The sequence below is a fragment of the Lissotriton helveticus genome, chromosome 4_1 (genome assembly GCF_964261635.1).
Source record: "Lissotriton helveticus chromosome 4_1, aLisHel1.1, whole genome shotgun sequence".
Lineage (NCBI taxonomy): Eukaryota > Metazoa > Chordata > Amphibia > Caudata > Salamandridae > Lissotriton > Lissotriton helveticus.
The window spans coordinates 1,200,700,591-1,200,722,969 of NC_136063.1; the positions used below are offsets into that span (position 1 = coordinate 1,200,700,591).

General features: G+C 33.4%; 19 non-coding genes across 19 annotated transcripts; all 19 read left to right on the plus strand.

Moving 5' to 3' along the window:
• Nucleotides 1-3,114: 3,114 nt before the first annotated feature.
• On the plus strand, nucleotides 3,115-3,187 carry TRNAT-CGU (transfer RNA threonine (anticodon CGU)). The gene has a single exon. It is a non-coding gene; the product is annotated as a tRNA-Thr (tRNA).
• A 430-nt stretch (nucleotides 3,188-3,617) lies between these two features.
• TRNAT-AGU (transfer RNA threonine (anticodon AGU)) lies at nucleotides 3,618-3,691 on the plus strand. Its single transcript has one exon. It is a non-coding gene; the product is annotated as a tRNA-Thr (tRNA).
• A 437-nt stretch (nucleotides 3,692-4,128) lies between these two features.
• On the plus strand, nucleotides 4,129-4,201 carry TRNAT-CGU (transfer RNA threonine (anticodon CGU)). The gene has a single exon. It is a non-coding gene; the product is annotated as a tRNA-Thr (tRNA).
• A 941-nt stretch (nucleotides 4,202-5,142) lies between these two features.
• TRNAT-CGU (transfer RNA threonine (anticodon CGU)) lies at nucleotides 5,143-5,215 on the plus strand. Its single transcript has one exon. It is a non-coding gene; the product is annotated as a tRNA-Thr (tRNA).
• Nucleotides 5,216-6,155: 940 nt separating this feature from the next.
• On the plus strand, nucleotides 6,156-6,228 carry TRNAT-CGU (transfer RNA threonine (anticodon CGU)). Its single transcript has one exon. It is a non-coding gene; the product is annotated as a tRNA-Thr (tRNA).
• A 430-nt stretch (nucleotides 6,229-6,658) lies between these two features.
• On the plus strand, nucleotides 6,659-6,732 carry TRNAT-AGU (transfer RNA threonine (anticodon AGU)). Its single transcript has one exon. It is a non-coding gene; the product is annotated as a tRNA-Thr (tRNA).
• Nucleotides 6,733-7,169: 437 nt separating this feature from the next.
• Nucleotides 7,170-7,242, plus strand: TRNAT-CGU (transfer RNA threonine (anticodon CGU)). The gene has a single exon. It is a non-coding gene; the product is annotated as a tRNA-Thr (tRNA).
• Nucleotides 7,243-7,672: 430 nt separating this feature from the next.
• Nucleotides 7,673-7,746, plus strand: TRNAT-AGU (transfer RNA threonine (anticodon AGU)). The gene has a single exon. It is a non-coding gene; the product is annotated as a tRNA-Thr (tRNA).
• A 437-nt stretch (nucleotides 7,747-8,183) lies between these two features.
• Nucleotides 8,184-8,256, plus strand: TRNAT-CGU (transfer RNA threonine (anticodon CGU)). The gene has a single exon. It is a non-coding gene; the product is annotated as a tRNA-Thr (tRNA).
• A 1,949-nt stretch (nucleotides 8,257-10,205) lies between these two features.
• Nucleotides 10,206-10,278, plus strand: TRNAT-CGU (transfer RNA threonine (anticodon CGU)). The gene has a single exon. It is a non-coding gene; the product is annotated as a tRNA-Thr (tRNA).
• A 942-nt stretch (nucleotides 10,279-11,220) lies between these two features.
• Nucleotides 11,221-11,293, plus strand: TRNAT-CGU (transfer RNA threonine (anticodon CGU)). Its single transcript has one exon. It is a non-coding gene; the product is annotated as a tRNA-Thr (tRNA).
• Nucleotides 11,294-11,723: 430 nt separating this feature from the next.
• TRNAT-AGU (transfer RNA threonine (anticodon AGU)) lies at nucleotides 11,724-11,797 on the plus strand. Its single transcript has one exon. It is a non-coding gene; the product is annotated as a tRNA-Thr (tRNA).
• Nucleotides 11,798-12,729: 932 nt separating this feature from the next.
• On the plus strand, nucleotides 12,730-12,803 carry TRNAT-AGU (transfer RNA threonine (anticodon AGU)). Its single transcript has one exon. It is a non-coding gene; the product is annotated as a tRNA-Thr (tRNA).
• A 437-nt stretch (nucleotides 12,804-13,240) lies between these two features.
• On the plus strand, nucleotides 13,241-13,313 carry TRNAT-CGU (transfer RNA threonine (anticodon CGU)). The gene has a single exon. It is a non-coding gene; the product is annotated as a tRNA-Thr (tRNA).
• Nucleotides 13,314-15,211: 1,898 nt separating this feature from the next.
• On the plus strand, nucleotides 15,212-15,284 carry TRNAT-UGU (transfer RNA threonine (anticodon UGU)). The gene has a single exon. It is a non-coding gene; the product is annotated as a tRNA-Thr (tRNA).
• Nucleotides 15,285-16,727: 1,443 nt separating this feature from the next.
• TRNAT-AGU (transfer RNA threonine (anticodon AGU)) lies at nucleotides 16,728-16,801 on the plus strand. Its single transcript has one exon. It is a non-coding gene; the product is annotated as a tRNA-Thr (tRNA).
• Nucleotides 16,802-17,237: 436 nt separating this feature from the next.
• TRNAT-CGU (transfer RNA threonine (anticodon CGU)) lies at nucleotides 17,238-17,310 on the plus strand. Its single transcript has one exon. It is a non-coding gene; the product is annotated as a tRNA-Thr (tRNA).
• Nucleotides 17,311-17,740: 430 nt separating this feature from the next.
• On the plus strand, nucleotides 17,741-17,814 carry TRNAT-AGU (transfer RNA threonine (anticodon AGU)). Its single transcript has one exon. It is a non-coding gene; the product is annotated as a tRNA-Thr (tRNA).
• A 1,814-nt stretch (nucleotides 17,815-19,628) lies between these two features.
• On the plus strand, nucleotides 19,629-19,701 carry TRNAT-CGU (transfer RNA threonine (anticodon CGU)). Its single transcript has one exon. It is a non-coding gene; the product is annotated as a tRNA-Thr (tRNA).
• Nucleotides 19,702-22,379: the final 2,678 nt, after the last annotated feature.

The following is a 22,379-nucleotide window of genomic DNA, read 5'->3' on the forward strand; positions in this document are numbered from 1 at the left end:
CACCTTTTTCCCTTATTGACTATGTGATTTTCCGCTTTGTTGGCTTCGAATAATGTTGCTGTTTGGCATGGGTAAAATGTATATAGTTTTGGTTGTTTCTACTTTCACTCCCTTATTATATTTATAATTGATGAATGATTATATCTTAGGTACTATATTTCAACACATGACATGCATTCAAGCTGTATTCTGCACTGTTTATTTTAAGCTACTTATGCTGAATGTCTGAATTTGCCAATGAATAAATATATTAAAAAAAAAAAAAAAGGGCCTGGGGAATCGCTGGAGCTGATCGGGACTAGCAGTGAAGAAGTCGGGAAAGGCCCGCGGGACTCGGGTGCAGTGCGGAAAGTGCACGCAATACCAATGCAATGTCAATGGTGCATAAAAGTTACAAAGTTAGTTATTAAGGAACCTTCCGAGTGACCTAGAGGGATGAAACTTTAGACACAGACACTAGAGGTGTGTACCAGTGTGGGAACACCGGCGGAGCTGAGTTACCTCACCCACAGGAACCGGGTGCACAGGGTCGAAGTAGTGTCGGGTTTCGTCACGCAGGTCGATGGTGCTTGGAGCTGAAGATGCTGCAGGCTGCTCGATGTGAAGAGTTCCGGTGGATCCAAGGGTGGATCTGAAGAGGTGTAGACCTGAAAGCAGAGGGGACAATGTTCAAAGTCACTAGCCAGTGACTACCGTGGAACCAGGACGGAACCAGGCGATGTCGGGTGCAAACAGGTGATGTCATGAACATTTTCTCTGCAGCCACATGGACACGAAGAGGTCAAGGACGTCCAGGAGTCGATCACGAGCTGTCCCACGTAGGCTCTCGCTGATGGCGGTGTCGGCAACTGGATTGGAGCAAACAGGCCTTGGCTAAAGCAAGCCATGCAGGAAGTGATTCAAGCTTCTCACTCGGACCATCAAGGTCAGAGCGGGTGCTCCTTTTTAGGGGAGCAAGGGCCAGTCTGGAGCAACCGGACCAGCAGTGTAGTTTGTCGTTTTTGTCGCCAAGATGGCCGCTAGCCACGTGGCAAGTGGCCAGGATGCCGCGTCGAGTGGCACAGTGCAAAAGGGCCCCACGCAGATCGTGGAGATGCTGGGGGGCTGATCTTTTGTGCAAGGCCTGCTCGAGGTTGGGGCTTCTCAAACCCCAAAGCACAGCATCGAGGGTGCCTCTGATGCTGGGCAGTCAGCGTTTCGGGGGTCTTCCAAGAGGTCCAGTCCCACGTCTCTTGATGCCTCCACGGGTCCCTTCTTTGCAGGGACTGTGGATCAGGCTGTGAGAAGTCTGGGAGTCTGGGTCTTGTCAGGCTTTGGGCTCGGGCTCCGGTGGGAGGCGGCGGCAAATCAGATGTCGAGTTGCTGGTTGGTGCCTGTGTTCACAGGGTGGTCACTCCTTGGCCACAAGGGAGATTCTCTTCCGTCTTCTGAGCAGCAGAATGTCGAAGTCCAGTCTTCTTCTGTATTTCAAGTTAATTCAGGATGATATGAAGTCTCAGGACACAGCTCCCACTCTTATTCGAATCTGGGGGGCCGGATCACCTACTAGGTCCCTCCTCTGGGTGGAACCAGGAAGGGGGGTGGTTACACCCCCTTTCCTTTGTCCAGTTTCGCGCCAGGACTGGGGCTGGAAGGCCCCAGCACCGGTTTAAACTGGCCTATGCACAGGGACACCTTGTGTGCCCCAGGCATGTCTGATTCTATTCAGCCCTGTCCTACCCAATACACAAAATCCTGTCTGGGGTGGTGCTTGCACCTCCCAAGGCAGGAAACCCTTTGTCCAAGCAGCCCTCGCTGGAAGGACTCCCAGCAGCAGGAGGTCAGACTTGTGTCTGCGGTGGCAGCATCCATCTTGTGATGCTGAGGCTCTGTTTAACTTTAACCGGGGTTCAGGTTAGGTACATGTCGTGTCCCTCTAGAAGGGTAGAATGCTACCCCCGTCGCCAGAACTGGCGAGGGGGTAGTATTCCAATTCGTATGACACCTTACTCGACATGTTTTGATAAAGCCAAACCCAAGATAGCATTTAACCGCGAGGTTCATAATGCACTTAAGAGTATATGGTATGGCAGTATCATGAAACAGCTAAAGGACATGGTTCCGAAAGCTGCAGACAGGCTCAGCTCATGCCAGAGCACCATCTCACATATTTCCAAGCACTCTGCCTCCAGGATTGATGAGGCCTTCCATAGGAGTGACTGATAGGAACATATGTGTCCATTTTAGGTTAGGTGTAGGCCTACTACACCTAAGTAAGGGGTGGTTACACCGACTTACCCCAGCTGAGTGATCAGCCAGTTGTGTCAAATATGGAGGCCAGGCCAGGGGTGGCACAATACATGCTGCAGCCCCTGGTAGGCCTTGGAAGCACCTATGCCCTGGGTACCTGGGTACACTGTTACAGGGGCCAATAAGGTGAACCAGTTCCAATTGTGTATGTACCTAAGGTACATGGAGTCCATTTTAAGGAGAGAGCAATTACCCCGGGGCCCTGAATAGCAGGGTCCCAGGCCAACTAAAGTAAAAAATCAGCTAAACACCAGGCAAAAAGTTTGGGGATAACCATAGTCAGATATCCACCTTCCTACACTTAAGACTCAAGGGGGTTCTGTGGCTTAGCTGGTTAAAGCACCTGTCTAGTAAACAGGAGATCCTTAGTTCAACTCACAGCAGTGCCTTGCTTTTCTCTTTGTTATATAACAAATCATTTTCATTAGGTCCTATTTTGATACAATAAAAATATAAAAGTCTGATTAATCTTACTGTTGAACAGATCATCTTAAACCTAATAAAAACCCAAGTATTTCCAAGATTATAGAGTGAATACTGTTATTGCAAAATAAAAAAAGACATATCTATGAAAAAGACGTAGATGACATTACTACCTCTATTTGAGCAATATTAATGCCTTCATGAAAAGAAAATTGTAAAGTATTCAAGAAATGAAATTGGGTTTTATAAGAGTACTTGTTTATTAAAACTTATTAATACTTGTTTAGTGATTGAGTTTTTTTTGTGATTAAGATTACAGTACATATAAAGAAGAATTAATAGCAGGAAACAAATTTTCATCATCAACAATAAATTATTCATTAATTTTGTTTCATTGACGTTGGTGCTGTGGCTTAGTGGTTAAAGCGCCTGTCTCGTAAACAGGAAATCCTGAGTTCAAATCTCAGCAGCACCTAACTGTTTTCTCCATGCTTTAGAAATAATTTACATCAAACAAGTGTTGAATACAATTTAAGAATAAACATCTGGTTCTATGAACATTAGAAAAAGTTATCATACAACGAAATAAAATACTTGGTATTGTGAAGATTTTTGTAGGAATGCATTGACTGAAATAGCGAAAATAAAATGACAAAGAACAAGATAGAGCTGAATGATCACTCGGTTGTTGAATACAACTAATCCATTCTTCAGCAAGGTATATTTTAAAATTCTATGAATAGGGTAAACTTCAAATTAGAGAGGTGTTTTTGAATAAGTGAAGCGTCTTCATCTAAAGTGTTTGAGTAGAGAAGACTGTGAACTTATAAAATATTATGAAAGTGAAAAAACAATATTCTCCTGAACACCATAAAGAAAAGTCTTTCAAACTTAAGACTCAAGGGGGTGCTGTGGCTTAGCTGGTTAAAGCGCCTCTCTAGTAAACAGGAGATCCTGAGTTCAACTCTCAGCAGCGCCTTGCTTTTCTCTTTGTTATATAACAAATCATTTTCATTAGGTCCTATTTTGATACAATTAAAATATAAAAGTCTGATTAATCTTACTGTTGAACAGATCATCTTAAACCTCATAAAAACCCAAGTATTTTCAAGATTATAGAGTGAATACTGTTATTGCAAAATAAAAAAAGACATATCTATGAAAAAGACGTAGATGACATTACTACCTCTATTTGAGCAATATTAATGCCTTCATGAAAAGAAAATTGTAAAGTATTCAAGAAATGAAATTGGGTTTTATAAGAGTACTTGTTTATTAAAACCTATCAATACTTGTTTAGTGATTGAGTATCTTTTTGTGATTAAGATTACAGTACATATAAAGAAGAATTAATAGCAGGAAACAAATTTTCATCATCAACAATAAATTATTCATGAATTTTATTTCATTGACGTTGGTGCTGTGGCTTAGTGGTTAAAGCGCCTGTCTCGTAAACAGGAAATCCTGAGTTCAAATCTCAGCAGCACCTAACTGTTTTCTCCATGCTTTAGAAATAATTTTCATCAAACAAGTGTTGAATACAATTTAAGAATAATCGTCTGGTTCTATGAACTTTAGAAAAAGTTATCATAAAACGATATAAAATTCTTGGTATTGTGAAGATTTTTGTAGGAATGCATTGACTGAAATAGCGAAAAGAAAATGACAAAGAACAAGATAGAGCTGAATGATCACTCGGTTGTTGAATACAACTAATCCATTCTTCAGCAAGGTATATTTTAAAATTCTATGAATAGGGTAAACTTCAAATTAGAGAGGTGTTTTTGTATAAGTGAAGCGTCTTCATCTAAAGTGTTTGAGTAGAGAACACTGTGAACTTATAAAATATTATGAAAGTGAAAAAACAATATTCTCTTGAACACCATACAGAAAAGACTTTCAAACTTAAGACTCAAGGGGGTGATGTGGCTTACCTGGTTAAAGCGCCTGTCTAGTAAACAGGAGATCCTGAGTTCAACTCTCAGCAGCGCCTTGCTTTTCTCTTTGTTATATAACAAATCATTTTCATTAGGTCCTATTTTCATACAATTAAAATATGAAAGTCTGATTAATCTTACTGTTGAACAGATCATCTTAAACCTCATAAAAACCCAAGTATTTTCAAGATTATAGAGTGAATACTGTTATTGCAAAATAAAAAAAGACATATCTATGAAAAAGACGTAGATGACATTACTACCTCTATTTGAGCAATATTAATGCCTTCATGAAAAGAAAATTGTAAAGTATTCAAGAAATGAAATTGGGTTTTATAAGAGTACTTGTTTATTAAAACCTATCAATACTTGTTTAGTGATTGAGTATCTTTTTGTGATTAAGATTACAGTACATATAAAGAAGAATTAATAGCAGGAAACAAATTTTCATCATCAACAATAAATTATTCATGAATTTTATTTCATTGACGTTGGTGCTGTGGCTTAGTGGTTAAAGCGCCTGTCTCGTAAACAGGAAATCCTGAGTTCAAATCTCAGCAGCACCTAACTGTTTTCTCCATGCTTTAGAAATAATTTTCATCAAACAAGTGTTGAATACAATTTAAGAATAAATGTCTGGTTCTATGAACTTTAGAAAAAGTTATCATAAAACGATATAAAATTCTTGGTATTGTGAAGATTTTTGTAGGAATGCATTGACTGAAATAGCGAAAAGAAAATGACAAAGAACAAGATAGAGCTGAATGATCACTCGGTTGTGGAATACAACTAATCCATTCTTCAGCAAGGTATATTTTAAAATTCTATGAATAGGGTAAACTTCAAATTAGAGAGGTGTTTTTGTATAAGTGAAGCGTCTTCATCTAAAGTGTTTGAGTAGAGAACACTGTGAACTTATAAAATATTATGAAAGTGAAAAAACAATATTCTCTTGAACACCATACAGAAAAGACTTTCAAACTTAAGACTCAAGGGGGTGATGTGGCTTACCTGGTTAAAGCGCCTGTCTAGTAAACAGGAGATCCTGAGTTTAACTCTCAGCAGTGCCTTGCTTTTCTCCTTGTTATATAACAAAAAATTTTCATTAGGTCCTATTTTGATACAATTAAAATATAAAAGTCTGATTAATCTTACTGTTGAACAGATCATCTTAAACCTCATAAAAACCCAAGTATTTTCAAGATTATAGAGTGAATACTGTTATTGCAAAATAAAAAAAGACATATCTATGAAAAATACGTAGATGACATTACTACCTCTATTTGAGCAATATTAATGCCTTCATGAAAAGAAAATTGTAAAGTATTCAAGAAATGAAATTGGGTTTTATTAGAGTACTTGTTTATTAAAACCTATTAATACTTGTTTAGTGATTGAGTTTTTTTTGTGATTAAGATTACAGTACATATAAAGAAGAATTAATAGCAGGAAACAAATTTTCATCATCAACAATAAATTATTCATGAATTTTATTTCATTGACGTTGGAGCTGTGGCTTAGTGGTTAAAGCACCTGTCTCGTAAACAGGAAATCCTGAGTTCAAATCTCAGCAGCACCTAACTGTTTTCTCCATGCTTTAGAAATAATTTTCATCAAACAAGTGTTGAATACAATTTAAGAATAAACATCTGGTTCTATGAACATTAGAAAAAGTTATCATAAAACGAAATAAAAAACTTGGTATTGTGAAGATTTTTGTAGGAATGCATTGACTGAAATAGCGAAAATAAAATGACAAAGAACAAGATAGAGCTGAATGATCACTCGGTTGTTAAATACAACTAATCCATTCTTCAGCAAGGTATATTTTAAAATTCTATGAATAGGGTAAACTTCAAATTAGAGAGGTGTTTTTGAATAAGTGAAGCGTCTTCATCTAAAGTGTTTGAGTAGAGAAGACTGTGAACTTATAAAATATTATGAAAGTGAAAAAACAATATTCTCTTGAACACCATAAAGAAAAGTCTTTCAAACTTAAGATTCAATGGGGTGCTGTGGCTTAGCTGGTTAAAGCGCCTGTCTAGTAAACAGGAGATCCTGAGTTCAACTCTCAGCAGCGCCTTGCTTTTCTCTTTGTTATATAACAAATCATTTTCATTAGGTCCTATTTTGATACAATTAAAATATGAAAGTCTGATTAATCTTACTGTTGAACAGATCATCTTAAACCTCATAAAAACCCAAGTGTTTTCAAGATTATAGAGTGAATACTGTTATTGCAAAATAAAAAAAGACATATCTATGAAAAAGACGTAGATGACATTACTACCTCTATTTGAGCAATATTAATGCCTTCATGAAAAGAAAATTGTAAAGTATTCAAGAAATGAAATTGGGTTTTATAAGAGTACTTGTTTATTAAAACCTATTAATACTTGTTTAGTGATTGAGTATCTTTTTCTGATTAAGATTACAGTACATATAAAGAAGAATTAATAGCAGGAAACAAATTTTCATCATCAACAATACATTTTTCATGAATTTTACTTCATTGACGTTGGTGCTGTGGCTTAGTGGTTAAAGCTCCTGTCTCGTAAACAGGAAATCCTGAGTTCAAATCTCAGCAGCACCTAACTGTTTTCTCCATGCTTTAGAAATAATTTTCATCAAACAAGTGTTGAATACAATTTAAGAATAAACGTCTGGTTCTATGAACTTTAGAAAAAGTTATCATAAAACGAAATAAAATACTTGGTATTGTGAAGATTTTTGTAGGAATGCATTGAATGAAATACCGAAAAGAAAATGACAAAGAACAAGATAGAGCTGAATGATCACTCGGTTGTTGAATACAACTAATCCATTCTTCAGCAAGGTATATTTTAAAATTCTATGAATAGGGTAAACTTCAAATTAGAGAGGTGTTTTTGAATAAGTGAAGCGTCTTCATCTAAAGTGTTTGAGTAGAGAAGACTGTGAACTTATAAAATATTATGAAAGTGAAAAAACAATATTCTCTTGACCACCATAAAGAAAAGTCTTTCAAACTTAAGACTCATGTGGGTGCTGTGGCTTAGCTGGTTAAAGTGCCTGTCTAGTAAACAGGAGATCCTGAGTTCAACTCTCAGCAGTGCCTTGCTTTTCTCTTTGTTATATAACAAATCATTTTCATTAGGTCCTATTTTGATACAATTAAAATGTAAAAGTCTGATTAATCTTACTGTTGAACAGATCATCTTAAACCTCATAAAAATCCAAGTATTTTCAAGATTATAGAGTGAATACTGTTATTGCAAAATAAAAAAAGACATATCTATGAAAAAGACGTAGATGACATTACTACCTCTATTTGAGCAATATTAATGCCTTCATGAAAAGAAAATTGTAAAGTATTCAAGAAATGAAATTGGGTTTTATAAGAGTACTTGTTTATTAAAACCTATTAATACTTGTTTAGTGATTGAGTATCTTTTTCTGATTAAGATTACAGTACATATAAAGAAGAATTAATAGCAGGAAACAAATTTTCATCATCAACAATAAATTATTCATGAAGTTTAATTCATTGACGTTGGTGCTGTGGCTTAGTGGTTAAAGCGCCTGTCTCGTAAACAGGAAATCCTGAGTTCAAATCTCAGCAACACCTAACTGTTTTCTCCATGCTTTAGAAATAATTTTCATCAAACAAGTGTTGAATACAATTTAAGAATAAACGTCTGGTTCTATGAACTTTAGAAAAAGTTATCATAAAACGAAATAAAATACTTGGTATTGTTAAGATTTTTGTAGGAATGCATTGACTGAAATAGCGAAAAGAAAATGACAAAGAACAAGATAGAGCTGAATGATCACTCGGTTGTTGAATACAACTAATCCATTCTTCAGCGAGGTATATTTTATAATTCTATGAATAGGGTAAACTTCAAATTAGAGAGGTGTTTTTGAATAAGTGAAGCGTCTTCATCTAAAGTGTTTAGTAGAGAAGACTGTGAACTTATAAAATATTATGAAAGTGAAAAAACAATATTCTCTTGAACACCATAAAGAAAAGTCTTTCAAACTTAAGACTCAAAGGGGTGCTGTGGCTTAGCTGGTTAAAGCGCCTGTCTAGTAAACAGGAGATCCTGAGTTCAACTCTCAACAATGCCTTGCTTTTCTCTTTGTTATATAACACATCATTTTCATTAGGTCCTATTTTGATACAATTAAAATATAAAAGTCTGAATAATCTTACTGTTGAACAAATCATCTTAAACCTCATAAAAACCCAAGTATTTTCAAGATTATTGAGTGAATCCTGTTATTGCAAAATAAAAAAAGACATATCTATGAAAAAGACGTAGATGACATTACTACCTCTATTTGAGCAATATTAATGCCTTCATGAAAAGAAAATTGTAATGTATTCAAGAAATGAAATTGGGTTTTGTAAGAGTACTTGTTTATTAAAACCTATTAATACTTGTTTAGTGATTGAGTATCTTTTTCTGATTAAGATTACAGTACATATAAAGAAGAATTAATAGCAGGAAACAAATTTTCATCATCAACAATAAATTATTCATGAATTTTACTTCATTGACGTTGGTGCTGTGGCTTAGTTGTTAAAGCGCCTGTCTCGTAAACGGCAAATCCTGAGTTCAAATCTCAGCAGCACCTAACTGATTTCTCCATGCTTTAGAAATAATTTTCATCAAACAAGTGTTGAATACAATTTAAGAATAAACGTCTGTTCTATGAACTTTAGAAAAAGTTATCATAAAACGAAATAAAATACTTGGTATTGTGAAGATTTTTGTAGGAATGCATTGACTGAAATAGCGAACAGAAAATAACAAAGAACAAGATAGAGCCGAATGATCACTCTGTTGTTGAATACAACTAATCCATTCTTCAGCAAGGTATATTTTAAAATTCTATGACTAGGGTAAACTTCAAATTAGAGAGGTGTTTTTGAATAAGTGAAGCGTCTTCATCCAAAGTGTTTGAGTAGAGAAGTCTGTGAACTTAGAAAATAATATGAAAGTGAAAAAGCAATATTCTCTTGAACACCATAAAGAAAAGTCTTTCAAAGTTAAGTCTCAAGGGGGTGTTGTGGCTTAGCTGGTTAAAGTGCCTGTCTAGTAAACACGAGATCCTGAGTTCAACTCTCAGCAGTGCATTGCTTTTCTTTTTGTTATATAACAAATCATTTTCATTAGGTCTTATTTTGATACAATTAAATATAAAAGTCTGATTCATCTTACTGTTGAACAGATCATCTAAAATCTCATAAAAACCCAAGTATTTTCAAGATTATAAAGTGAATACTGTTATTGCAAAATGAAAACAAACATGTCTATGAGAAAGACGTAGATGACATTACTACCCCGATTTGAGCAATATTAATGCCTTCATGACAAAAAATTCTAAAGTATTCAAGAAATGAAATTGGGTTTTATAAGAGTACCTGTTTATTAAAACTTATTGATACTTGTTTAGTGATTGAGTATCTTTTTGTGTTTAAGATTACAATATATATAAAGAAGAATTTATAGCAGGAAACACATTTTCATCATCAGCAATAAATTATTTATGTATTTTTTTATTGATCTTGGTGCTGTGGCTTAGTGGTTAAAGTGCCTGTCTCGTAAGCAGGAAATTCTGAGTTCAAATCTCAGGAGCACCTAACTGTTTTCTCCATGCTTTAGAAATAATTTTTATCAAACAAGTGTTGAATACAATTTAAGAATAAACGTCTGGTTCTATGAACTTTAGAAAAAGTTATCATAAAAAGAAATAAAATACTTGGTATTGTGAAGATTTTTGTAGGAATGAATTGACTGAAATAGCGAAAAGAAAATGAGAAAGAACAAGATAGAGCCGAATGATCACTCGGTTGTTAAATACAACTAATCCATTCTTCAGCAAGGTATATTTTAAAATTCTATGAATAGGGTAAACTTCAAATTAGAGAGGTGTTTTGGAATCAGTGAAGCGTCTTCATCTAAAGTGTTTGAGTAGAGAAGACTTTGAACTTAGAAAATATTATGAAAGTGAAAAAACAATATTCTCTTGAACACCATAAAGAAAAGTCTTTCAAAGTTAAGACTCAAGGGAGTGCTGTGGCTTAGCTGGTTAAAGCACCTGTCTAGTAAACAGGAGATCCTGAATACAACTCTCAGCAGCGCCTTGCTCTTCTCTTTGTTATATAACAAATCATTTTCATTCGGTCCTATTTTGATACAATCAAAATATAAAAGTCTGATTAATCTTACTGTTGAACAGATCATCTAAAACCTCATAAAAACCCAAGTATTTTCAAGATTACAGAGTGAATACTGTTATTGCAAAATGAATACAAACATGTCTATGAAAAAGACGTAGATGACATTACCACCTCGATTTGAGCAATATTAATGACTTCATGAAAAAAAATGTGTAAAGTATTCAAGAAATGAAATTGGGTTTTATAAGAGTACCTGTTTATTAAAACACATTAATACTTGTTTAGTGATTGAGTATTTTTTCGTGTTTAATATTACAATATATATAAAGAAGAATTTATAGCAGGAAACAAACTTTCATCATCAGCAATAAATTCTTTATGTATGTTTTTTTTATTGACGCTGGTGCTGTGGCTTAGTGGTTAAAACGCCTGTCTCGTACACAGGAAATCCTGAGTTCAAATCTCAGCAGCACCCTACTGTTTTCTCAATGCTTCGGGAATAATTTTCATCAAACATGTGTTGAATACAATTTAAGAATAAACGTCTGGTATTATGAACTTTAGAATAAGCTATCATAAAAAGAAATTAAATACTTGGTATTGTGAAGATTTTTGAAGGAATGCATTGAGTAAAATAGCGAAAAGAAAATGACAAAGAACAAGATAGAGCCGAATGATCACTCTTTTGTTGAATACAACTAATCCAATCTTCAGCAAGGTATATTTTAAAATTCTATGAATAGGGTAAACTTCAAATTAGAGAGGTATTTTTGAATAAGTGAAGCGTCTTCATCTAAAGTGTTTGATTAGAGAAGTCTGTGAACTTAAAAAAGAATATGAAAGTGAAAAAGCAATATTCTCCTGAACACCATAAAGAAAAGTCTTTCAAAATTAAGTCTCAAGGGGGTGCTGTGGCTTAGCTGATTAAAGTGCCTGTCTAGTAAACAGGAGATCCTGAGTTCAACTCTCAGCAGCGCCTTGCTTTTCTTTTTGTTATATAACAAATCATTTTCATTAGGTCTTATTCTGATACAATTAAAATATAAAAGTCTGATTCATCTTACTTTTGAACAGATCATCTAAAACCTCATAAAAAACAAGTATTTTCACAATTACAAAGTGAATACTGTTATTGCAAAATGAAAACAAACATGTCTATGAGAAAGGTGTAGATGACATTACTACCCCGATTTGAGCAATATTAATGCCTTCATGAAAAAAATTGTAAAGTATTCAAGAAATGAAATTGGGTTTTATAAGAGTACCTGTTTATTAAAACTTATTGTTACTTGTTTAGTGATTGAGTATCTTTTCGTGTCAAAGATTACAATATATATAAAGAATTTATAGCAGGAAACACATTTTCATCTTCAGCAATAGATTATTTATGTATTTTTTTATTGATGTTGGTGCTGCGGCTTAGTGGTTAAAGCGCCTGTCTCGTAATCAGGAAATCCTGTGTGCAAATATCAGCCGCACCTAACTGTTTTCTCCATGCTTTAGGAATAATTCTCATCAAACAAGTGTTGAATACATTTTAAAAATAAACGTCTGGTTCTATGAACTTTAGAATAAGTTAGCATGAAATGAAATATAATACTTGGTATTGTGAAGATTTTTGTAGGAATGCATTGACTGAAATAGCAAAAAGTAAATGACCAAGAGCAAGATAGTGCAGATTGATCAATCTATTGTTGAATACAACTATTATATTCTTCAGTAAGGTATTTTTTAAAATTCTATGAATAAGGTAAACTTCAAATTAGAGAGATGTTTTTGAATAAGTGAAGCGGCTTCATCTAAAGTGTTTGAGTAGAGAAGTTTGTGAACTTAGAAAATAATATGAAAGTGAAAAAACAATATTCTCTTGAACACCATAAAGAAAAGTCTTTCAAAGCTAAGACTCAAAGGGGTGCTGTGGCTTAGCTGGTTAAAGCGCCTGTCTAGTAAATAGGAGATCCTGAGTTCAACTCTCAGCAGCGCCTCGCATTTCTCTTTATTATATAACAAATCATTTTCATTAGGTCCTATTTTGATGCAATTAAAATATAAAAGTCTGATTAATGTTACTGTTGACCAGATCATCTTAAACCTCATAAAAACCAAAGTATTTTCAAGATTATAGAGTGAAAACTGTTATTGCAAAATAAAAAAAGACATATTTATGAAAAAGACGTAAATGACATTACTACCTCTATTTGAGCAATATTAATGCCTTCATGAAAAGAAAATTGTAAAGATTTCAAGAAATGAAATTGGGATTTATAAGAGTACTTGTTTATTAAAACTTATTAATACTTGTTTAGTGATTGAGTATCTTTTTGTGATTAAGATTACAGTACATATAAAGAAGAATTAATAGCAGGAAACAAATTTTCATTATCAACAATAAATTATTCATGAATTTTATTTCATGGACGTTGGTACTGTGGCTTAGTGGTTAAAGGGCCTGTCTCGTAAACAGGAAATCCTGAGTTCAAATCTCAGCAGCACCCAACTGTTTTCTCAATGATATAGAAATAATTTTCATCAAACAAGTCTTGAATACAATTTAAGAATAAAAGTCTGGTTCTATGAACTTTAGAAAAAGTTATCATAAAACGAAATAAAATACTTGGTATTGTGAAGATTTTTGTAGGAATGCATTGACTGAAATAGCGAAAAGAAAATGACAAAGAACAAGATAGAGCTGAATGATCACTCGGTTGTTGAATACAACTAATCCATTCTTCAGCAAGGTATATTTTAAAATTCTATGAATAGGGTAAACTTCAAATTAGAGAGGTGTTTTTGAATAAGTGAAGCGTCTTCATCTAAAGTGTTTGAGTAGAGAAGACTGTGAACTTAAAATATTATGAAAGTGAAAAAACAATATTCTCTTGAACACCATTAAGTAAAGTCTTTCAAACTTATGCTTTGTAAAAACCGCGTTGTAAAGGCATGCGTGGTAAAGGCATGCGTTGTAATGTCATACATCCGCAATAAATTATTTATGTATTTTTTTTTATTGACGATGGTGCTGTGGCTTAGTGGCTAAAGCGCCTGTCTCGTAAAAACGAAATACTGAGTTCAAATCTCAGCAGCACCCAACTGTTTTCTCCATGCTTTAGAAATAGCTTTCATCAAACAAGTGTTGAATACAATTTAAGAATAAACATCTGGTTCTATGAACTTTAGAAAAAGTTATCATAAAAAGAAATAAAATACTTGGTATTGTGAAGATTTTTGTAGGAATGCATTGACTGAAATAGCGAAAAGAAAATGACAAAGAACAAGGTAGAGCCAAATGATCACTCGGTTGTTGAATACAACTAATCCATTCTTCAGCAAGGTATATTTTAAAATTCTATGAATAGGGTACACTTCAAATTAGAGAGGTGTTTTTGAATAAGTGAAGCGCCTTCGTCTAAAATGTTTGAGTAGAGAAGACTGTGAGCTTAGAAAATATTATGAAAGTGAAAAAACAATATTCTCTTGAACACCATAAAGAAAAGTCTTTCAAACTTAAGACTCAAGGGGGTGCTGTTGCTTAGCTGGTTAAAGCGCCTGTCTAGTGAACAGGAGATCCTGAATTCATCTCTCTGCAGTGCCTTGCTTTTCTCTTTGTTATATAACAAATCATTTTCAATATTTCCTATTTTGATACAATTAAAATATAAAAGTCTGATTAATCTTACTGTTGAACAGATCATCTTAAACCTCATAAAAACCCAAGTATTTTCAAGAATATAGAGTGAATACTGTTATTGCAAAACAAAAAAGACATATCTATGAAAAAGACGTAGATGACATTACTACCTCTATTTGAGCAATATTAATGCCTGCATGAAAAGAAAATTGTAAAGTATTCAAGAAATGAAATTGGGTTTTATAAGAGTACTTGTTTATTAAAACTTATTAATACTTGTTTAGTGATTGAGTATCTTTTTGTGATTAAGATTACAGTACATATAAAGAAGAATTAATAGCAGGAAACACATTTTCATCATCAACAATAAATTATTGTTACTGTTGAACAGATCATCTTAAACCTCATAAAAACGCAAGTATTTTCAAGATTATAAAGTGAATACTGTTATTGCAAAATAAAAAAAAACATATCTATGAAAAAGACGTAGATGACATTACTACCTCTATTTGAGCAATATTGATGCCTTCATGAAAAGAAAATTGTAAAGTATTCAAGAAATGAAATTGGGTTTTATAAGAGTACTTGTTTATTAAAACGTAATAATACTTGTTTAGTGATTGAGTATCTTTTTGTGATTAAGATTACAGTACATATAAAGAAGAATTAATAGCAGGAAACGAATTTTCATCATCAACAATAAATTATTCATGAATTTTATTTAATTGACAATAAATTATTCATGAATTTTATTTCATTGACGTTGGTGCTGTGGCTTAGTGGTTAAAGCGCCTGTCTTGTAAACAGGAAATCCTGAGTTCAAATCTCAGCAGCACCTTACTGTTTTCTCCATGATTTAGAAATAATTTTCATCAAACAAGTCTTGAATACAATTTAAGAATAGACGTCTGGTTCTATGACCTTTAGAAAAAGTTATCATAAAACGAAATAAAATACTTGGTATTGTGAAGATTTTTGTAGAAATGCATTGACTGAAATAGCGAAAAGAAAATGACAAAGAACAAGATAGAGCTGAATGATCACTCGGTTGTTGAATACAACTAATCCATTCTTCAGCAAGGTATATTTTTAAATTCTATGAATAGGGTAAACTTCAAATTAGAGAGGTGTTTTTGAATAAGTGAAGCGTCTTCATCTAAAGTGTTTGAGTAGAGAAGACTGTGAACTTAGAAAATATTATGAAAGTGAAAAAACAATATTCTCTTGAACACCATTAAGTAAAGTCTTTCAAACTTAAGACTCAAGGGGTTTCTGTGGCTTAGCTGGTTAAAGCACCTGTCTAGTAAACAGGAGATCCTGAGTTCAACTCTCAGCAGTGCCTTGCTTTTCTCTTTGTTATATAACAAATCATTTTCATTAGGTCCTATTTTGATACAATTAAAATATAAAAGTCTGATTAATCTTACTGTTGAACAGATCATCTTAAACCTCATAAAAACCCAAGTATTTTCAAGAATATAGAGTGAATACTGGTTTTGCAAAATAAAAAAGACATATCTATGAAAAAGACGTAGATGACATTACTACCTCTATTTGAGCAATATTAATGCCTTCATGAAAAGAAAATTGTAAAGATTTCAAGAAATGAAATTGGGATTTATAAGAGTACTTGTTTATTAAAACTTATTAATACTTGTTTAGTGATTGAGTATCTTTTTGTGATTAAGATTACAGTACATATAAAGAAGAATTAATAGCAGGAAACAAATTTTCATCATCAACAATAAATTATTCATGAATTTTATTTCATGGACGTTGGTACTGTGGCTTAGTGGTTAAAGGGCCTGTCTCGTAAACAGGAAATCCTGAGTTCAAATCTCAGCAACACCCAACTGTTTTCTCCATGATTTAGAAATAATTTTCATCAAACAAGTCTTGAATACAATTTAAGAATAAACGTCTGGTTCTATGAACTTTAGAAAAAGTTATCATAAAACGAAATAAAATACTTGGTATTGTGAAGATTTTTGTAGGAATGCATTGACTGAAATAGCGAAAAGAAAATGACAAAGAACAAGATAGAGCTGAATGATCACTTGGTTGTTGAATACAACTAATCCATTCTTCAGCAAGGTATATTTTAAAATTCTATGAATAGGGTAAACTTCAAATTAGAGAGGTGTTTTTGAATAAGTGAAGCGTCTTCATCTAAAGTGTTTGAGTAGAGAAGACTGTGAACTTAGAAAATATTATGAAAGTGAAAAAACAATATTCTCTTGAACACCATTAAGTAAAGTCTTTCAAACTTAAGATTCAAGGGGGTGCTGTGGCTTAGCTGGTTAAAGCGCCTGTCTAGTAAACAGGAGATCCTGAGTTCAACTCTCAGCAGTGCCTTGCTTTTCTCTTTGTTATATAACAAATCATTTTCATTAGGTCCTATTTTGATACAATTAAAATATAAAAGTCTGATTAATCTTACTGTTGAACAGATCATCTTAAACCTCATAAAAACCCAAGTATTTTCAAGAATATAGAGTGAATACTGGTTTTGCAAAATAAAAAAGACATATCTATGAAAAAGACGTAGATGACATTACTACCTCTATTTGAGCAATATTAATGCCTTCATGAAAAGAAAATTGTAAAGATTTCAAGAAATGAAATTGGGATTTATAAGAGTACTTGTTTATTAAAACTTATTAATACTTGTTTAGTGATTGAGTATCTTTTTGTGATTAAGATTACAGTACATATAAAGAAGAATTAATAGCAGGAAACAAATTTTCATCATCAACAATAAGTTATTCATGAATTTTATTTCATGGACGTTGGTACTGTGGCTTAGTGGTTAAAGGGCCTGTCTCGTAAACAGGAAATCCTGAGTTCAAACCTCAGCAGCACCCAACTGTTTTCTCAATGATTTAGAAATAATTTTCATCAAACAAGTCTTGAATACAATTTAAGAATAAACGTCTGGTTCTATGAACTTTAGAAAAAGTTATCATAAAACGAAATAAAATACTTGGTATTGTGAAGATTTTTGTAGGAATGCATTGACTGAAATAGCGAAAAGAAAATGACAAAGAACAAGATAGAGCTGAATGATCACTCGGTTGTTGAATACAACTAATCCATTCTTCAGCAAGGTATATTTTAAAATTCTATGAATAGGGTAAACTTCAAATTAGAGAGGTGTTTTTGAATAAGTGAAGCGTCTTCATCTAAAGTGTTTGAGTAGAGAAGACTGTGAACTTAGAAAATATTATGAAAGTGAAAAAACAATATTCTCTTGAACACCATTAAGTAAAGTCTTTCAAACTTAAGATTCAAGGGGGTGCTGTGGCTTAGCTGGTTAAAGCGCCTGTCTAGTAAACAGGAGATCCTGAGTTCAACTCTCAGCAGTGCCTTGCTTTTCTCTTTGTTATATAACAAATCATTTTCATTAGGTCCTATTTTGATACAATTAAAATATAAAAGTCTGATTAATCTTACTGTTGAACAGATCATCTTAAACCTCATAAAAACCCAAGTATTTTCAAGAATATAGAGTGAATACTGGTTTTGCAAAATAAAAAAGACATATCTATGAAAAAGACGTAGATGACATTACTACCTCTATTTGAGCAATATTAATGCCTTCATGAAAAGAAAATTGTAAAGTATTCAAGAAATGAAATTGGGATTTATAAGAGTACTTGTTTATTAAAACTTATTAATACTTGTTTAGTGATTGAGTATCTTTTTGTGATTAAGATTACAGTACATATAAAGAAGAATTATTAGCAGGAAACAAATTTTCATCATCAACAATAAATTATTCATGAATTTTATTTCATGGGCGTTGGTACTGTGGCTTAGTGGTTAAAGGGCCTGTCTCGTAAACTGGAAATCCTGAGTTCAAATCTCAGCAGCACCCAACTGTTATCTCCATGATTTAGAAATAATTTTCATCAAACAAGTCTTGAATACAATTTAAGAATAAACGTCTGGTTCTATGAACTTTAGAAAAAGTTATCATAAAACGAAATAAAATACTTGGTATTGTGAAGATTTTTGTAGGAATGCATTGACTGAAATAGCGAAAAGAAAATGACAAAGAACAAGATAGAGCTGAATGATCACTCGGTTGTTGAATACAACTAATCCATTCTTCAGCCAGGTATATTTTAAAATTCTATGAATAGGGTAAACTTCAAATTAGAGAGGTGTTTTTGAATAAGTGAAGCGTCTTCATCTAAAGTGTTTGAGTAGAGAAGACTGTGAACTTAGAAAATATTATGAAAGTGAAAAAACAATATTCTCTTTAACACCATAAAGTAAAGTCTTTCAAACTTAAGATTCAAGGGGGTGCTGTGGCTTAGCTGGTTAAAGCGGCTGTCTAGTAAACAGGAGATCCTGAGTTCAACTCTCAGCAGTGCCTTGCTTTTCTCTTTGTTATATAACAAATCATTTTCAATATTTCCTATTTTGATACAATTAAAATATAAAAGTCTGATTAATCTTACTGTTGAACAGATCATCTTAAACCTCATAAAAACCGAAGTATTTTCAAGAATATAGAGTGAATACTGTTATTGCAAAACAAAAAAGACATATCTATGAAAAAGACGTAGATGACATTACTACCTCTATTTGAGCAATATTAATGCCTGCATGAAAAGAAAATTGTAAAGTATTCAAGAAATGAAATTGGGTTTTATAAGAGTACTTGTTTATTAAAACTTATTAATACTTGTTTAGTGATTGAGTATCTTTTTGTGATTAAGATTACAGTACATATAAAGAAGAATTAATAGCAGGAAACACATTTTCATCATCAACAATAAATTATTGTTACTGTTGAACAGATCATCTTAAACCTCATAAAAACCCAAGTATTTTCAAGATTATAAAGTGAATACTGTTATTGCAAAATAAAAAAAGACATATCTATGAAAAAGACGTAGATGACATAACTACCTCTATTTGAGCAATATTGATGCCTTCATGAAAAGAAAATTGTAAAGTATTCAAGAAATGAAATTGGGTTTTATAAGAGTACTTGTTTATTAAAACTTATTAATACTTGTTTAGTGATTGAGTATCTTTTTGTGATTAAGATTACAGTACATATAAAGAAGAATTAATAGCAGGAAACGAATTTTCATCATCAACAATAAATTATTCATGAATTTTATTTAATTGACAATAAATTATTCATGAATTTTATTTCATTGACGTTGGTGCTGTGGCTTAGTGGTTAAAGCGCCTGTCTCGTAAACAAGAAATCCCGAGTTCAAATCTCAGCAGCACCTTACTGTTTTCTCCATGATTTAGAAATAATTTTCATCAAACAAGTCTTGAATACAATTTAAGAATAGACGTCTGGTTCTATGAACTTTAGAAAAAGTTATCATAAAACGAAATAAAATAATTGGTATTGTGAAGATTTTTGTAGAAATGCATTGACTGAAATAGTGAAAAGAAAATGACAAAGAACAAGATAGAGCTGAATGATCACTCGGTTGTTGAATACAACTAATCCATTCTTCAGCAAGGTATATTTTAAAATTCTATGAATAGGGTAAACTTCAAATTAACTTTGGCAAGGACCAGGGCATATGGTCAGATGATTGGTGGCCTCCTTCTTTAGGTAGCTGCCCAATACCAACACAATCTGCCAGGAACCTAGGCGTCATCTTTGACACCCAGCTCTCCATGGAGCTTCAGGTCAACAGAACGGTGGCGACCTGTTGGGGAGTCATCAAGACCTTGAAAAGAATCGTACACTACCTGTCCCCACAGGCACGGAAACAGGTGGTGATCGCCCTTGTTGGCTCAAGGCTTGATTACTGCAACTCAGTGTACGCCGGGGCCAACAAGGGTCTGCTCCAGCGTTTGCAGGTTATACAAAACGCGGCAGCGCGGTTTGCTCTCGCTCTGCCCTGGCTGGCCTCTATGACCTCAGCGAGGAAGAACCTTCACTGGCTCCCCATCCCCTCAAGGATCACTTTCAAACTCCTCTGCCTTACATATAAGGCTTTAACGGCAGGTTCGGCTGATGCCCTTGGATCACTACTCTTTAGATACGTTCCGAGTAGATGTCTCCGATCCAGTGAGCTTAATCAATTGGTTATTCCCAGAGCCAAGAAGGCTAGATGGGGGAGCAAAGCTTTTTCCATACTGGCTCCTCTGATGTGGAATACACTCCCCCTGGAAATCAAAATACTGCCCTCCCTTGACCTTTTTAGGAAGGCATTGAAAACCTGGCTCTTTATCAATGCATACAAGTAGGCTCTGTTTCTATCTGCTCACAGTCGTTATTTGGACTAGGCGCCTTGACGCCCATTGGGCATAGCTGCGCAATATAAATAATGTTTCATTCATTCAGAGAGGTGTTTTTGAATAAGTGAAGCGTCTTCATCTAAAGTGTTTGAGTAGAGAAGACTGTGAACTTAGAAAATATTATGAAAGTGAAAAAACAATATTCTCTTTAACACCATAAAGTAAAGTCTTTCAAACTTAAGACTCAAGGGGGTGCTGTGGCTTAGCTGGTTAAAGTGCCTGTGTAGTAAACAGGAGATCCTGAGTGCAACTTTCAGCAGTGCCTTGCTTTTCTCTTTGTTATATAACAAATCATTTTCATTAGGTCTTATTCTGATACAATTAAAATATAAAAGTCTGATTCATCTTACTGTTGAACAGATCATCTAAAACCTCATAAAAACCCAAGTAATTTCAAGATTATATAGTGAATACTGTTATTGCAGAATAAAAAAGACATATTTATGAAAAAGACGTAAATGACATTACTACCTCTATTTGAGCAATATTAATGCCTTCATGAAAAGAAAATTGTAAAGTATTCAAGAAATGAAATTGGGTTTTATAAGAGTACTTGTTTATTAAAACGTATTAATACTTGTTTAGTGATTGAGTATCTTTTTGTGATTAAGATTACAGTACATATAAAGAAGAATTATTAGCAGGAAACAAATTTTCATCATCAACAATAAATTATTCATGAATTTTATTTCATGGGCGTTGGTACTGTGGCTTAGTGGTTAAAGGGCCTGTCTCGTAAACAGGAAATCCTGAGTTCAAATCTCAGCAACACCCAACTGTTTTCTCCATGATTTAGAAATAATTTTCATCAAACAAGTCTTGAATACAATTTAAGAATAAACGTCTGGTTCTATGAACTTTAGAAAAAGTTATCATAAAACGAAATAAAATACTTGGTATTGTGAAGATTTTTGTAGGAATGCATTGACTGAAATAGCGAAAAGAAAATGACAAAGAACAAGATAGAGCTGAATGATCACTCGGTTGTTGAATACAACTAATCCATTCTTCAGCAAGGTATATTTTAAAATTCTATGAATAGGGTAAACTTCAAATTAGAGAGGTGTTTTTGAATAAGTGAAGCGTCTTCATCTAAAGTGTTTGAGTAGAGAAGACTGTGAACTTAGAAAATATTATGAAAGTGAAAAAACAATATTCTCTTGAACACCATTAAGTAAAGTCTTTCAAACTTAATATTCAAGGGGGTGCTGTGGCTTAGCTGGTTAAATCACCTGTCTAGTAAACAGGAGATCCTGAGTTCAACTCTCAGCAGTGCCTTGCTTTTCTCTTTGTTATATAACAAATCATTTTCATTAGGTCCTATTTTGATACAATTAAAATATAAAAGTCTGATTAATCTTACTGTTGAACAGATCATCTTAAACCTCATAAAAACCCAAGTATTTTCAAGAATATAGAGTGAATACTGGTTTTGCAAAATAAAAAAGACATATCTATGAAAAAGACGTAGATGACATTACTACCTCTATTTGAGCAATATTAATGCCTTCATGAAAAGAAAATTGTAAAGATTTCAAGAAATGAAATTGGGATTTATAAGAGTACTTGTTTATTAAAACTTATTAATACTTGTTTAGTGATTGAGTATCTTTTTGTGATTAAGATTACAGTACATATAAAGAAGAAT